Raw genomic sequence first — 16,147 nt, forward strand, 5'->3', positions numbered from 1 at the left:
ATCATGTTACCAGCTCCAGTTTGGGAGACACCAGGGGCTCGTCTACACTGGCCTCTTTTCCGGAAGGGGCATGTTAATTTCACCTATCGTAGTAGGGAAATCCGCGGGGGATTTAAATATCCCCCGCGGCATTTAAATAAAAATGTCCGCCGCTTTTTTCCGGCTTTTAAAAAAGCCGGAAAAGAGCGTCTACACTGGCCCCGATCCTCCGGAAAAAGCGCCCTTTTCCGGAGGCTCTTATTCCTACTTCGAAGTAGGAATAAGAGCCTCCGGAAAAGGGCGCTTTTTCCGGAGGATCGGGGCCAGTGTAGACGCTCTTTTCCGGCTTTTTTAAAAGCCGGAAAAAAGCGGCGGACATTTTTATTTAAATGCCGCGGGGGATATTTAAATCCCCCGCGGATTTCCCTACTACGATAGGTGAAATTAACATGCCCCTTCCGGAAAAGGGGCCAGTGTAGACATAGCCCAGAGGTATGTATATAAGTGTCTCCATTTTGTCTTCAATCTTGCTACTGATCCCAGATGCATCCTTGCATCTTGGTAATTGATGTATGCAATGTATTCCCCTTCACAACCTTACTCTCAACCTTTTCTTTCTTTTGTTAATAAACCTTTAGATTGTAGATTCTAACAGATTGGCTCAGAGTGCTCTTGTGGGTAAGATCCAAATTATAAGTTGACCGGGGACTGTGGCTGGTTCTTTGAGTCTGGGAGGATCTGTTTGTAGTTAGTAAGATCAGGTTTTATAACCTCTCACCTGTGTGCAAGGTCCGAGGCTGATTGTGGCACAGGGAGAGCTGAGGTGTCTAAGGGGTTTTGCTCATGAGGCTTACTGCTGGCTGGATTGGCAGCTGAAGCACTCTGTATGACTGGTTTGCGGCCTATTTGGGAAAGGTCTCCAGTCAAGGGTTGTAGGAAGCCCTGGTTTTGAGCAATTTGCCCTGAGCTGATGCCCTCAGCGGCGCCCAGACTCGGCCCGGTCCATCACACCCACAAAGCTCATGATCCTAAATATATATATTTTTTAATCTCTAAGGCATATCTACACTGCACAACTATTTCAAAATAAGCTATTCCAGAATAGTTATTCCAAAATAGCTTATTTCAAAATGGCATGTCTACATTGCAGGGTAGCCTCAAAATAAGTCCGAGACAGGCTTCCCTAATGTAGACATGCTTTCTTGTTTTAGAGCCCCAGGAGACACTGGGGAGGAATAAGTTAGAATGTCCCTGGTGAGGGGCTATTTTGAAATAGCAGCAATGGAGCATCTACACATGCCTTATTTCAAAATAGCAATTTCTGAATAGGGATTATTCCTCATAGAATGAGGTTTACAGATTTCTGAATAAGTCGTCCATTATTTGAAAAGTATTTTGAAATAATGGAATGGCTGTGTAGATGCTCACACTGTTATCTCGAAATAACGGTGAAGTGTAGACACGCCCTAAGATGCCACAGTACACTCATTGTTTTTAAAGTTACTGACTAACACGGGTACCCCTCTGAGACTTTTTACCATTCAAGGCACCACATTAAGCAAGAAACACACAAAAGACATGGAACAAAATACAAGATTTTGAGCTGCATGACTCCTAAACACTGATGATTTCATCTAGCTATATTAACCTTCATAGTAACCTATGGTGAAAGCTTTAAAAAACTGCGCATATTTAGACTTGAGAAAAGAACACAGAGTGGGGACTTGACAACAGTCTTCAATTGAGGCAAGGGCTGTTATAAAGAGGATGGTGATCAATTCTTCTCCATGTCCTGGTAGGATAAGAAGTAATGAACTTAATCTGTACCAAGGACAGGAGGGCTGATAGGATTGCCGGGCCCCCAGACAATCTGTGTGAGGGTCCCAACACTGTGCCCGAGGAAGAGGTGGCGCCTCGGGCAGAAGGGGCAACCAGCACACAGGACTGCCCTTCGCGCCCCCCCTCCCACCATTGGCTCTTAGAGCTGGCTGGTGCATGTAGCATGGCACTCTAGAGTGTGCCATCTGGCACAGTTGTAAAGGGCCTGGGGCTCCAGCCATCTCCGTTGCAGTGGCTGGGAGTTCTGGGCCCTTTAGAATCACCAGGCCCCGGGGCATCTGCCCCTTTTGCCCCCCACTTCCCTCCATCAGTGGACCTAAGCAAGGAAGTTTTAGGTTAGATATTAGGAAAAGCTGTCTACTATAAAGGTAATTAAGCTCTGGCTTCCAAGTGGGGTTGTGGAATCCCTATGATTGGAGGTTTTTAAGAACAAACACTAATCAAGGAGGTCTAGGTTTACTTGATCCTGTCTCAGCATAGGGGGGTGGACTACATGACTTTTCAAGGTCCCTTTCAGCTCCACACTTCCAAAATTGTTTCCTCCTCCACAGTCTGGATGGAGAGAAAAAAGACATAGCTAAAGGTATAGCAAGTAAGCAAGCTAGACATTGCAGTTTTAGTGAGCATTGGGTTATAAAAGTGTTTTGAAGGCATGAACAAGGACCAAATTATTTTAATCATAAGGAGTTTAGAAGCAAATACTCCGATCACAGACCATTTGTCTCTTGAATTGGTACCGGGCTGCTTTCGACAAATATAACACTCTGCAATCTACTTATAGTCAAAAGTGTTATCATGGACCTTCCAAATCTCTGTGCTAAAATTATCCAATAAGCCTCTAAATTGATTCTGAAACTTTTGAATGAATGCCCTTCTACCTATGCAAATTTTGTTTTTTCATGTACAAATCTGATATCTGAAAATTCAGCTAACTGATTTAATTGCAATAATACCCACACATGCAGCATCCATTCTATGGAGAGAATTCTCAAACCTCACTTGAACATTCAGTCATAGGCACCAACTTCCCCTTTAGCCACTCAAGCTCGATCCTGCCCCTGCACCCCAGTCCTGCCCCCACTTGACCCTTTCCCCTAAGACACTGCACTGCCTCTTTCTACCTCTGCTCCATCTGCACCCCATCCCCATTCTAATTCTTCCCCCAAGTCTTGCTCCACCCCAGCCTGCCCCCATTCCACACCTACTCCCAAATTCACACCCATGCCCTGTCTCTTTCCTGCCTCCTGATTTTAGTGCACTCCATCCCCCTCCTCCCTATCCCTCCCTAAGTTTCCTGAACTCTGTGAATCAGCTGTTTGCTGTGCTCCAGAAATTCTGGGAGGGCAAGGGAGGAGTTGGTCAGCAGGGCCACTGGTAGATGAGAGGTGAGAGAGGGTAAGGGGGGAACTTGTCTGTCGGTGTTAGCTGTGCTGTGCACCTGCTAATTTTTCCTCACAAGTGCTCCAGCCCCTGAGTACCCATGGTGTCAGCTTCTATGCATTCAGCATAGGTAAAATTGGAGTCCAGTTATTGAGGGCCTAGGCCTGCTCTCACCTTTTACAGTGGTGTACTTTAATGGGTTACTTCTGATTCTCACCAGTGTAAGTGAAACAGTCACCGCCCCCAGAACTCTAAAGGTGAAGAGATTCCTGACATCAGCTGGGAAATGGTAGACCCCAATCTGCACTTACATGTGTGGCTTCAGGAGACTACTCACATTCTCAAATTTAAGGGGTGAAAACATGGCCCTATCATTTCATTGCTTCTTCATGCTCCCCAGCCTGCTGCCTGTACTCACCTGTTCTTGCTAGCTTTATATTTACAATGCAAGATCTTTGTGTGTTTGTTCAGTGCCTAGTTAAATTGATTCATGTTTCATGACAGAGACTTCTTGGTGCTAATGCAATACAACTAAATATTACTAATAATTATCATCTTGCATGTGTTAGGGTCATGGCCTATTTCCCCAAGTTTGGGAGATGATATTAAAACCAGAACTAACATGATCCTACAGACTTAACTTTACCTTAAAGCAGATACCATCAGATGGAGTCAAATGGAGACTGTCACCAAAATAAATGTGGTAGATACACAAAGCTTTACCAGATGCAAGATGTCAGAATTTGCAACACTGGAAAAGTAAATCATCTCCAAAATGTGAAGGCTAGTATAATGGACTGGCAGAGCTAGCTGTGAAGGAAAGGATCACATACAATAGACAGCAAACCCCAGAAAAAATTGAGTCCATTTGGGTTAATTTCCTAGAACTGGTCAATTAAAAATCACTGCAGGAGGCCTGAATGAAAGTTGGAAGATAAATCCAGGCAGTTTCTCCCTGTTTTCTCTCCTCTTTTGTCTTGCCATCCCATCTTCCTCCTTTCAGAGTATGATTTCTTTATTATTTATGTATGTGTGTGTGTGTGCGCGCGCGCGCACACGTGTGCTCACACTCCAGAAAATCTACATTTTGGACATTTTGTAGTTAACACAAGAGACTCGAAGCATTGTGTAAATAGTCTTGGTCTTTACTCATTTGTGATATATTATATTTTTATATGTATTCTGTATGTTGGCACTTAAAATATACAAAAAAAAATAATTACCATTGAAGTACCTGGTAAAACTCCCATTGAATACAACAAGGCCAGAATTTTAGCCAAAAACTTGTGTGTTTGTAATACTGAGGCATTGGGTAGCTGTTGCCATCAAAATGATCCTGTGATTTTATCATTTTATTTTCCGACGATAGGTGGGCAGTATTCTCTTGAACATCACAAGCTACCTTCCTTCTATGTCCATCCACCTGCCCCCACTACAGTGTTACTTCTTCACTCAACAAATTCCATTGCCTCAGAGAATTATAGCTGCACAAAAGTGAAAAACAGCACAGACTCAATGGGCTTAGCCAGGTACATGAGGGTTGTCACCTCTGAGGTACAAAACCCTCAAAACAGTGCAAGTGATTCTAAGTCCATAAAACTTGACAGCTAGCAGTGTGTTCTGAGCACCCTGACAGATTTCCTGGAACAACTACCTCAGAAAAGGGGTAATTCTGGGGTGGCAACCCTATACACAATGGCTGTGTCTAGACTGGCAAGTTTTTCCGCAAAATCATCTGCTTTTGCGGAAAAACTTGCCAGCTGTCTACACTGGCTGCTTGAATTTCCGGAAAAGCACTGATGATCTCATGTAAGATCGTCAGTAATTTTCTGGAAATACTATGCTGCTCCAGTTCTGGCAAAAGTCTTTTTCTGAAAGGCTTTTGCGCAAAAGGGCCAGTGTAGACAGCACAGTACTGTTTTCCGCAAAAAAGCCCCGATCGCGAAAATGGCGATTGGGGCTTTTTTGTGGAAAAGAGCATCTAGATTGGCCACGGACGCTTTTCCGCAAAAAATGCTTTTCCGGAAAAGCGTCCTGCCAATCTAGATGCGCTTTTCCAAAAATGCTTGTAACGGAAAACTTTTCCGTTAAAAGCATTTCCGGAAAATCATGCCAGTGTAGACGTAGCCGATGATTAAAAATCAGTTGCAATATGTTCTCATTATTGTGTTAAAGTGCAATTCTTACAAAAGTGAAAAGTGTTTCAATTATTTATATAATTAGATGCTTACCACCAAGGAAAAACAACAGGAACCAGTAGATATTTTTCTGTGAGCTTCAACAAGGCTGGGATGGAAAAGGCAAACAAATTCTCCTTTTCAATAGCATGACTGCTGAAAAGCACAGAGAAAGAATCAGCCTGATACACAGAGTGAAATAAGCGATCTCTCCTCATTATAATCAGGAGACAGAGCCTGTGATATTTCTAGGAGCTCAATCTAAGTAAGGCCCTATCTTCCCCTCTCTTTCACATTATGAATAAAAACATGAAATTAGTTTTATGTCAGAAGAACAACCCTTAAGACACTTGTAACTTATAATTATAATTTCTAAGCTGTTTGGCTTGTCAGTATCAAGGAATTTGCAGCCAAAGACTTCCAGCACTTTATAGACTGAGACATGCTGCATTAGGAGTTGAAAATTAACTATGAATCTCTTATCTGAATTCTGATTTATTAACTACAGTGAAAAACGGAAAGTAAAAAAATATACTCTACATTCATATAATGCTAGCAGAGAAGAAGCCTTTAGCTAAGTCCAACATCTAGCCAATAGGAAGCTTACTAGTGGTTTCTTGATTTAAACAAACAAACAAATAAATAAATTAATTAAAATTTACAATTCACTTGTAAAGTTTTTTTCAGTCTTTTGCTGAAGAATAGAAATGATCAGCTGAAACTTCAGGTTGTACCCAGATTTTCATGGTGAAAAATTAAGAAATGCTGCAGGCTGTTTTAGAAAAGGGTTGTTGTGCAAAGTTTCATCCCATTCCTAGAGCTAGGAATAAAATAGTATTTCTCTTTGAAAGAAAAACTTGTTAAACAAATATTTAATTTTTAACAAAAATAAAACCTGGAAAGGTTTTCGGTTTTTGAAGGGGAGGAGGGAATTAATTAAACACCAGGAAACTGACCCAATAAAACATTTTCTGGGAAAAAAAAACCTTTCCGAATTAGGCCATTTTTCCATCACAAAAGTGTTTGTCCCCAAATATTTCAACCAGAAATAATTTAGTTTAGTTCTGTATTAACTTTTGCAGACATTTTCATGATATTATTAAATTACCGGTACATTTTTCTTGAAGCAAAAACTCTATTGAACAAATAAAAAGAAAAGGATTATTTTTAGTGATGTCTGTTGCTTTAGTGTTCTTTTTCACAAAAAATAGATAAATACCTAAATTTAGCTTGTGTCCCATTATATGTGAAACTTGTAAATAATAAATATAAAAAATTGACTGTTTAATGCCCCTTATCCACAGTTCTCAAGCATGCTACAAGCGAAGGGTTACAAATTATAATCAACATTTTATAGGAGATCTCCAGAGCATAGTGATTGCTGTATATTTAATAAGGTTCCCATACTAGTTTCATTCTTAGCCACAAGGAGACAGGAGTGCTAGGTAAGGTGCACACTTAACCTCATGTGAGAAGTGACCTGGTGGTGATTATTCCCTTCTGCGTGGGGGGGAGGAGGGAGGGGACCGGGGAAGGAGGCAGAGAGTTCCTGGCCACCACTACTGTGGCAACAGCAGCACTGGAGCCCCAGGCCCTTTAAATGGCCACCAGAGCCCTGTGTAGTACATCCTAGATGATGTGAGGGTTGAGGTCCAGGCAGTGCTGAGGGCTGGTTGCCTCGGCCCTGCCCCTTCCAGAAGCACAGAGCTAGGCCCACCCCTCCCCCATCTTGCCCAGGTGACTGAAGAGTCTTTCAGTGCGTCTGACTGCATGAGGTGTGTAAGAGAAATCCCAACCAGCATTTTCAGTGAGCAGAACAGTGGCTGAGGCATGGAACACTATGGGGATGAAGTAAAAACAGCTGCTCCTTAGAACTACCTGAGCAACACCCTAAAAATACTGCAAATTATTAGAAATGAGTCAATGCCAGAAACATTTATCACCTGAACTCTGTGAGTTCCATTAATATCAGACTCATTTCCAAATCACTCCCAATTTTTATCTGCAATATCAAAACCCAGTGACATGAATTAACATAACTAAACCACCTTCCTGCCATTTAATAATCAGATTCACAATCATATCTGGGATGTTTACCCTCCCCTTTCTCTTTGTGCAAAATGCTCTTTTAACACATCTCAGGTTCAGTCAAATAAAAAAAATACAAAATGAAATTTTTGAAGATGGAACAAATGAAAGCAAAGAAAGTGCTCTTGACTCGTCTATAAAAAATAATTCAGCAGTTAATAAACTCCCAGGATATGATGGTGTTAAATGATGTTCCCAGGTTTGTGAAATAGATTGACTGTAACAAATTAAAAGTTCAGCTTTATTTGTAGCATAAATCTAGTAAATGAATATATGATGCACATTTTTTTTAAGCAAAGGCTAGAATGCTTTAAACATTTTATCCCTCAAAATGCATTCTACATATTTTCCATCATATTGGTTATTTACAAAATGATTAAGTTAGACATAGGGTGACTTTTAGTGAAATTGTTTTTTTAGAAAATAAGAAAGCCGCCACTTTTTATCATTTTGTAACATCAGAAAGTCCGTAAAATCTTCTATTATGTCTTTCTCATGTGCTCCCTCTCTGTCTCACCAGATGTTTGACTTGTCTCACGTAAACGACAAAAATTGAGTTACAGCTTCAGAGTGCAAGGTTTGCAATGTTTGCTACAGTTTATTAATGTTAACCAAATAAAAATGACATTAGTGAAAAAGATCTACATGATACCTCAGAACTCCCAAGATTAGGCCAGATGGTCACTTCTAACTGATATAATCTAGTAAAAGTCTGTTGAGAGACAGGCTATTGATTAAATTTCTGACTTTAAATGCAAGCCCAATATCTGCACATGTCCACACTGATATCAGTTGCTTGAAATCCAATACAGAAGTGTAGATCAGGAGATGATGTTAGTTGCTACCTATTAAAACTGTCGATTCCATCTGTTGTCTAACACTTTAAAATGGTGTGTGTAGTTATAATAGATCAGTATTAGATTAAGTGGCCACCTATTAAGGCTCTTATTGGCTGAGAAGTGTGACTAAATCTGTAATTAAATGACATAGTGGAATAGGAACTCTGCTGGTTGGAATTGGACCAGAATTCCCATCAAGCAAACGCTGTAATTTAAATTTGAAGGAATAACCAGATTTCCTCTAACAAAAATTACTGAACAATGTTACTGAAATGCTCTTCAGATCCAAGCAGTTGACGATTAAAATGTAGAAGTATTATGACCCTCTTAACGTCCACTAAACTGCAACAGTCTGATGACATTCCCAAAAGAATTGTCTTGGGTGGCTGGCGACAGCCCCATCAAAGCAGAGCTGGGACTCTGTAGTCCTGAACATTTCACCTTCTCGCTGAAATAAGGTTGAAAAACATGGCTGCTCACCCAAGAGTATGGAAAGGTGCTCCAGAACGGTGCAACTAATGAAGACCCTAAAAGTTGAGAGCAGAAGAGAGAGACGTTTCCCGGATTGCCAATATGAATCACACAGCTGTTGCTGTTTGAATTTAGTCAATCAGGCAGGATGCCCACATCTAGCTGTCTGTACCAGTATGACTTCAGGAAAGGGATAACTGCTGGTTTTAAGGAAGAGAGGAGTGGTGATAAATCAACTAAAAATAAAAAACTGCTATTTTAATAATGCAAACAATGGGCCTCAAAGAGATATATACAGTGCTTTGTATGTATTATTGAGGCATGCAGAAACAAAACGAACACAAACAGCATGCTGAATGAACAGCATTATTAATCCACCAGCTCCATGGACAAAGGATTAAAAGTGAGTGTTCCATAAAAACTGATGGCTTATTTTTCTCATAGTGTTGTTTAGAGCAAATAAATAATCTCTAAACTGTTGACCATTGCTCAGCTAATAGCCTCCAAAAATTGAGTTGAATATTACCTCAAATGAAATATTTTCTTCAGCTTTGTTCATGCCCCGTTCATAGTAATTTCCTGAGACTATTCCAGGTTATATAGGAATGTTCACTGTAGCAAGATGCATGGAACTTGGAGGGAAGAGCACAGGTTACAGGTTGGAAGTGTTTGGAAGAGGACCAAGGAAGCCTGTCTGTGTGCAATGACTATAATGCATTTGCGATCTGGAATTCCTGGGACAGCCGTCGCTGGAAATGTCAAGGTCAGGGCAGGATGAAAAAGAGAGAGCAAATACTCCCAAGACTGGTGGGTGACACTGAAGTTAAATTTCCCAACCAGTCACAAACTGTGCTTCTGTTCTGAACCCTCACCCTAGTTATAAACAAGCAAAAAAAGAAATTACATAGACTCTTTCCTTCATTCCAGTCTCTGGTTCCCTAGGTCCAGTACAGTGAGCCCCACATAAACCTAAACTGCACCATGGGCCACAAACAGACTATAGGCCACATGCGGCCCACGGGCCGTGTGTTGAGTAGCCCTTGTCTATAGGAATGCCCCTACATGCCTTGCGGAGTCATAAGGTGTATCTCTCACCTTCTCTCAATGAGTCAGTTGAATAACTTATGGTCCTTGATCAAGAAGACTAGGCAGTGCCTTACCAAACTATCTGTGGGTGTCACCCAGAAGCATAGCACAAGTTTTATTGTATATATATATATATATATATATATATATATATATATACAGGCAGTCCCCGAGTTACGTGGATCCGACTTAAGTCGGATACGCAGTTACGAATGGGGTTTTTTTCGCCCCGGAAGACGGGAGCGGCGGGACGCCCAGATGCGCCCCGGTCCCACCGCCCGTGTCCTCCAGGGTGAGAAAAGCTGCTCCGCATCTCCCTGGTCTGCTGGGGGGGGAAGTCCCCCCCCCCCAGCAGACCAGGGAGATGCTGAGCAAAGCCACGGAGCATGCGGGCAGCGGGACAGCCCAGATGCGCCGCGGCTGTCCCGCTGCCGGCGTCCTCCAAGGCTTTGCTCCCCATCTCCCTGGTCTGCTGGTCTCCAGCAGACCAGCAGACCAGGGAGATGCGGAGCAAAGCCGCGGAGGACCCGGGCGGCAGGACCGCGGTGCGTCTCGGTCCGCTGCCCGTGTCTCCCTGGTCTGCTGGGGGGGGGGGGGCACAGCTAGTACGCCCCTCCCCCAGCAGACCAGGCTTTTCTCCGGCCTGTGGTAGAGCAGCTGGGGCACTGCCGGTTGGTCCCGCAGCGCCGCTCTGGGCGCTACTGGACCAACCCGGCAGCACCCCAGCTGCTCTGCCCCAGGCGTCCTGATTCAGCCGCTGCTGGTCAGTTTCATCCCCAAGGCATCCCCAAGTCAGCCGCTGCTGAAACTGACCAGCGGCTGACTACAGGAAGCCCGAGGCAGAGTTGCTCTGCTCCGGGCTTCCTGGAATCAGCCGCTGATCAGTTTCAGCAGCAGCTGACTTGGGGATGCCTGGGGTTCTTAAGTTGAATCTGTATGTAAGTCCGAACTGGCGTCCAGATTCAGCCTGTTGAAACTGATGAGCGGCTGATTCCAGGAAGCCCAGGGCAGAGCAACTCTGCCTCGGGCTTCCTGTAGTCAGCCGCTGGTCAGTTTCAGCAGCAGCGGCTGAATCTGGTTGCCAGTTCCAACTTACATACAGATTCAACTTAAGAACAAACCTACAGTCCCTATCTTGTACGTAACCCGGGGACTGCCTGTATGCCAAAATTCAAAGGTGATACAAACATTTAAATACAATTATCATATTTAGAAGGTTATAATATTTTTGCAGATGTCTTATAAGACATATCTGGCCCAACTCATTGCCATACTACAATATGGATATTCATATTGTCCTAAAGAGTCCCCCAAACTCCATACAGTATCACTGTGTTTACAGCATCTCTGTAAATCATGAGATGGGTGGATATACATATATGAATTCAGCTACATGTATTATATCTTCTATACTATGATTTCCTATTTATATTTGTATGCAATGTTGTTGGAGGAGTAGTGCAAATGCAAGTATCACAAGTCAGAATCTAACACCAGACAGGTTTGGCAGATTCTCTAGTCTGACCTCCTGTGTATCACAGGCCATGAACCCACAGGCTAAATCCAACAACTGAAATTAGCCTCTAGGGGATTAAACTAGTATGTGCTACAAGCAAAGAATAAAAGGAAAGAAAGTGCATCAATGCCCTAGGAATCCGCAATGGCAGGAAACTGATTAAATGAGATACACCCAAAGGAGGGCCTTATTAAGGGCCTGTGTGTCTCTTTGAAAATGCACAACAATGTGTCCTAGCATAGTGGAAGTCCTATGACTTTGACATCTGACATGCCTTATAAACATACTTTCTGCTCTTCATAGGGCTGCATCAGAGGGCAAACTTTCACCAGTCCCTGGGCAACTTCACTACTGTTCTTCAGTGATATTGATCAGATTTAAAAAGCACTCAGCAGCTTCCATGGAGAAAAAAGTTCCCCGTGGGAGCTGCTCAATGTACAGTTGAAAATCCTGCCATTCATATGCTGGAATGGGAGCTGAGCTCTTTTGAAAATTCGTTCTAGATTATGGGAGCTGAGCAGTTTTTGAAAATTGGGTCCTATGAGTCTAAACTGCTTAATAACTGACAGTCTGAAAACTAAAATGCCTCCTAGCAGTCCAAGAGACTGGCATAACTAATTTTCTGATTTTTGCACTGTAAACATCATCAAGCCAGCTATCTACCTGATTGCTCAATCTGTTCCATGAATACTGATTACTTACATAAGTAAGAATCATTGAACTCTGTAATGGTTGCAGAGTCAGGTCCAGCCTTTTTTTCCAGTATTTTCAATTCCACACAGTGCTCCTTAGAATCTGTGCGCTTGTGCAGACACTCAGGAAAGATTCAACCCATGCCTCCATAAACTCCACTCCAATTCAGCTGATGAAATGTCTTTTACCCATGAAAGCTTATGCCCTGATAAATTTGTTAGTTTCTGACGTGCCACGAGACTCTTCATTGTTTTTGCTAGTGGTGCACATTCACACATGCCTCAGTGCGCTTACAGCATTCGTTCTGCACATGGATAAAAAATATCTGCATATGGATAGAAAAGATTGGAGGGAACCTTGCACACAGAGAGTCCTCTCTAATAAGGAACCTCTGAGTAAGACAGTTCTTTTTGCACGTTATTTATGTTTACTTATCTGCAATATCACTTAGTCCAATTCTTCTCTGCTTATCTCATTATTATAACAATGACTGTCTCTGATGCACCAGAAAGAATCCAGAGAAAAGATTGCCACTCATTAGCATTCATTACCATAGAGTAGAGAGATTAGAAACATAATAGAAGCTGAGAGAAGATGTACCTCGGGGCATGTCTATGCTGCCCCACAGTTCGGTCTATGGGGGTGTTAACAGTAGTACATACAAAGTGCTGCTCTGTAAATCCACCATGCAGATGCTGCTGGTGTGAACTAAAAGTTCCCCGGTTCTCATTAACAAGTCTTCTTCAAACAGGACTACATTAATGTGACATGGGAATCTTGCAGTAGAGCAGAAGGAAAGCAGGAGCTGTGAGATGTGGGGGAAGGAGCCAGGTGATTGAGGACACATAAGAGCAGAGAGGGAGAGGGGCAGAGCAGGCAGGGAAGGAGGTTGCATGCAAGCAGAGGGGGACAGCGACAAGCTAAGGGCACAGGGGCAGAAAGTTTTATAACCACAAGAGTACATACTCCTACAGAACTTGGAACTGAACCCACTTTCCTCTGTCTCTATCATCTTCTGCAAATAGTTTCTATCACATAGTTGTGATAGAAACAAATGGTCAGTGGATATGTTGAAACCCCACTCCAGTGACAGGCCCGCATCAAGTATAACAGTTTTCTACAGCTACTGATTACTCTATTAGTTTAAGTGGTAGAGCTTTGTGCTATGAAGCTGAGGGGATTTTAATATCAAAGATTAAAATTTTCAAAAGAGAGCAGTGATTTTGAAGGCCTGTATTTTAGGGCATTGGTTCTCAACCAGCAGCATATATACCCCTGAAGGTACTCAAAGATCTTCCAGGAGTACATCAACTCATCTAGCTATTTGCCAAGTTTTACAATGGACTTACATAAAAAGCAAAGTCGGTATAAACTAAAATTTCATACAGACAATAGCTTGTTTCTATCATTCTGTATACTAGGTCAGCCACTTTCAAACTGTGGGTGAGTTTATTTTAATAAAGTCGCCAGGGCCAGCGTTAGAGTCTCTTGGATGTAGGGAAGAAAGTTGAAGCTCAAACCTTGCCTCACAGAGCTGAAACCAAGGCCCAAGTTTTTAAGTGAAGTGAAAGTTGGGATGCACAAGACAAATCAGATTCCAGAATGCGGTACAGTAGTCTGGAGAGGTTGACAGCCACTGTTTTAGGGTGCCAATGTGATTTTCAGCACATGCTTAACATCAAGAAGTTGGAAACCAAAAACCTGAAATACCAAAAGATCTCTAATCATTTTTGAAAAATCACAGCATCAATACATAACATGAGTGCTGACTGAGTTACATTTAAAAAATGAAAAGCTATTTTTTCCACTTACTACTACTACTACCACCAACTTGTAATATTGTAGCACCTCGGAGCTTCAGTCCTGGGTCAGAACCCCATTGTGCTAGAGACTGTACAAACACAGAAAAGAAAGGCATCCCTGTCTCAAAGAGAGCATAGTATGAGCATTAAGCATATGCAAAATGTCCATCTTGCCATATCAAAGTAACAATAGATTCAGGAATCTTACCACAGAAATTCAGTCCAGAATGGCACTGTGAACATGGGGGCCTTGTTTATTTGGACTCAATTATACTAATTCAATCATACCTAAAAACAACGCTTTTAATTTTAAACTTTAATTTACAATGTATCTAAAGGTTGTGACCCACCCTAAAGGAATTGCCAGAGAGAGCAAGCTAGTTTTGCTGACCCTTGAAAGGACACAGATACAGCCTTCTGATCAATAACAGGCACACAAGCAATCATTTTTTTTAACAACAAAAGTATTTATTGAAAGAAATGAGTGGCTGCAATAATAGAGCAGGAAAGAACAGAATTCAGTAAAAGAACAAGTTAAAAGAATGAAGTGTTGAGGCAAATGAAAGACACAGGCTCTACATATAACAAAATATGCTAGCATTTAGCATTTAACTTTTAACATTTATCATTGAACATATAAAATTTAACTCTAAACATTTAATATTTAACAATTACCATTTAACGCTAAACATCCAGTAAGCACTGGCCAGGTGGTTACCAGATGGGTAGAGGAAGATCTCATACAGACCACAGGCATCCAGCTGTATTGACAGGCAAAACCCATATAATCTTTAACAATAAGTAGGAATAAAATCATATTTACATTCTCCCCACCAAATTCCCCCTGATTTGTCTATTGGCCCCTGTGCTCTGTTGGTAACGATGTGGAGATGGTGCTTGCTGAGGTTGTAGAGTCTGCAGTCTTCTCAGTTACTGCCGCTGCTAAGGAAGCCAGTTCCAGGGGGACATTGGAATATGGTGGCTGCTGCTGCTGCTTCTCAGGTGGCTTTTTCTTTACTGAGTTCTGCTGTTGCTGCTGCTGCTTCTCAGGTAAATTCTTCTTTACAGGTGTCTTGCAGCGTCTGCTCTTCGTTAAGCCCAAATCCACTACCAGTTTAGCCTGCCAGCTGTTGACCTTATGTACTGGTTGCTCTCCCAGTTCAACCAATTATCTTCTAGCTTTCTGCCAGCTACACCCCAACACCTGCCCAGTCACATGTACGTACATGAGACCGGTAGCTCCTCCCAGTTACATGAACCCCTTTGTAACTGGAACCTGTTAATCACAGGGCTTTTTGCTCCATCATTCCTTACTGGAAGTGGAACTTCCTATTACATCACAGGAAATGGAATTAAAACGACACCTGTCTTTCTTATAAATTTCCCTATATCTGCTATTTTGGTCAGGCATATTGGATTTTCTAATCCAAACTACTACTAATTGTTATTTAATTAAAGCTAATTTAATTTACACTGATTAATGTTTTACACACACTAAAGAATCCTGGTATTTTCACCATCCTTTTTCTGTCCAATTAAGAGAGTTATATTTTTTTCTGATTTTAAATACCTTTCAAAGTTTTCTAAAAGCCTTCAGTCAAGATACTGCAAGGTATTTCAAACAAGCTAAGACAAAATCTCTTGGTACAGTGGAAAGAACAAATGCAAAACTCTTTTTGATTGGTGTCTCCTCTTTACTTAGGAAAATATCTGAAATAGGAGAAGTCTTTGCTTGCATAATTTTTTTAGCCTACAGTATATGGCTCGGATGACTACTGGATATGACCTGATGCTGTATTGCCTATTGAACCATGTTTCCAGTTTACTTTCTCTGAATGTGTTCCTAGCATTACTGGTTATAGTAATGTGGATATGGATGTGGATATCTGTGGCTCATTTTTGCAGCTATGGATGTGGGTACAAATGTTTCATCTAGAACCCTGCAAATTGCCTATATCGAATCTATATTTGTGGGTATCTGCATCCACTGATATGAATGTGGATATACAAGGGCGGTTGAGAGTGCCGCAGGGCCCCGGGCAGTGAAATTTCGTGGGGCCCCCCCTTTGACACGGCGCATGCGTGGGGCCTTGGGAAGCGTGGGGCCCGGGGAGGCCGCCCCGCTCGCCCTGCCCTAAATCCACCACTGTGGATATTCACAGCTCATTTTTGTGGCTACAGATGCTTATGTGGATACAAATTTTATATCTGCTCAGAGCTCTAAGAACAAGCCCACAATCATGTATCCACCTCACAGAGTGCAGAACAGGGGAGGTA

This window comes from Pelodiscus sinensis, chromosome 1 (genome assembly GCF_052426305.1).
Source record: "Pelodiscus sinensis isolate ZL-2025 chromosome 1, ASM5242630v1, whole genome shotgun sequence".
Lineage (NCBI taxonomy): Eukaryota > Metazoa > Chordata > Testudines > Trionychidae > Pelodiscus > Pelodiscus sinensis.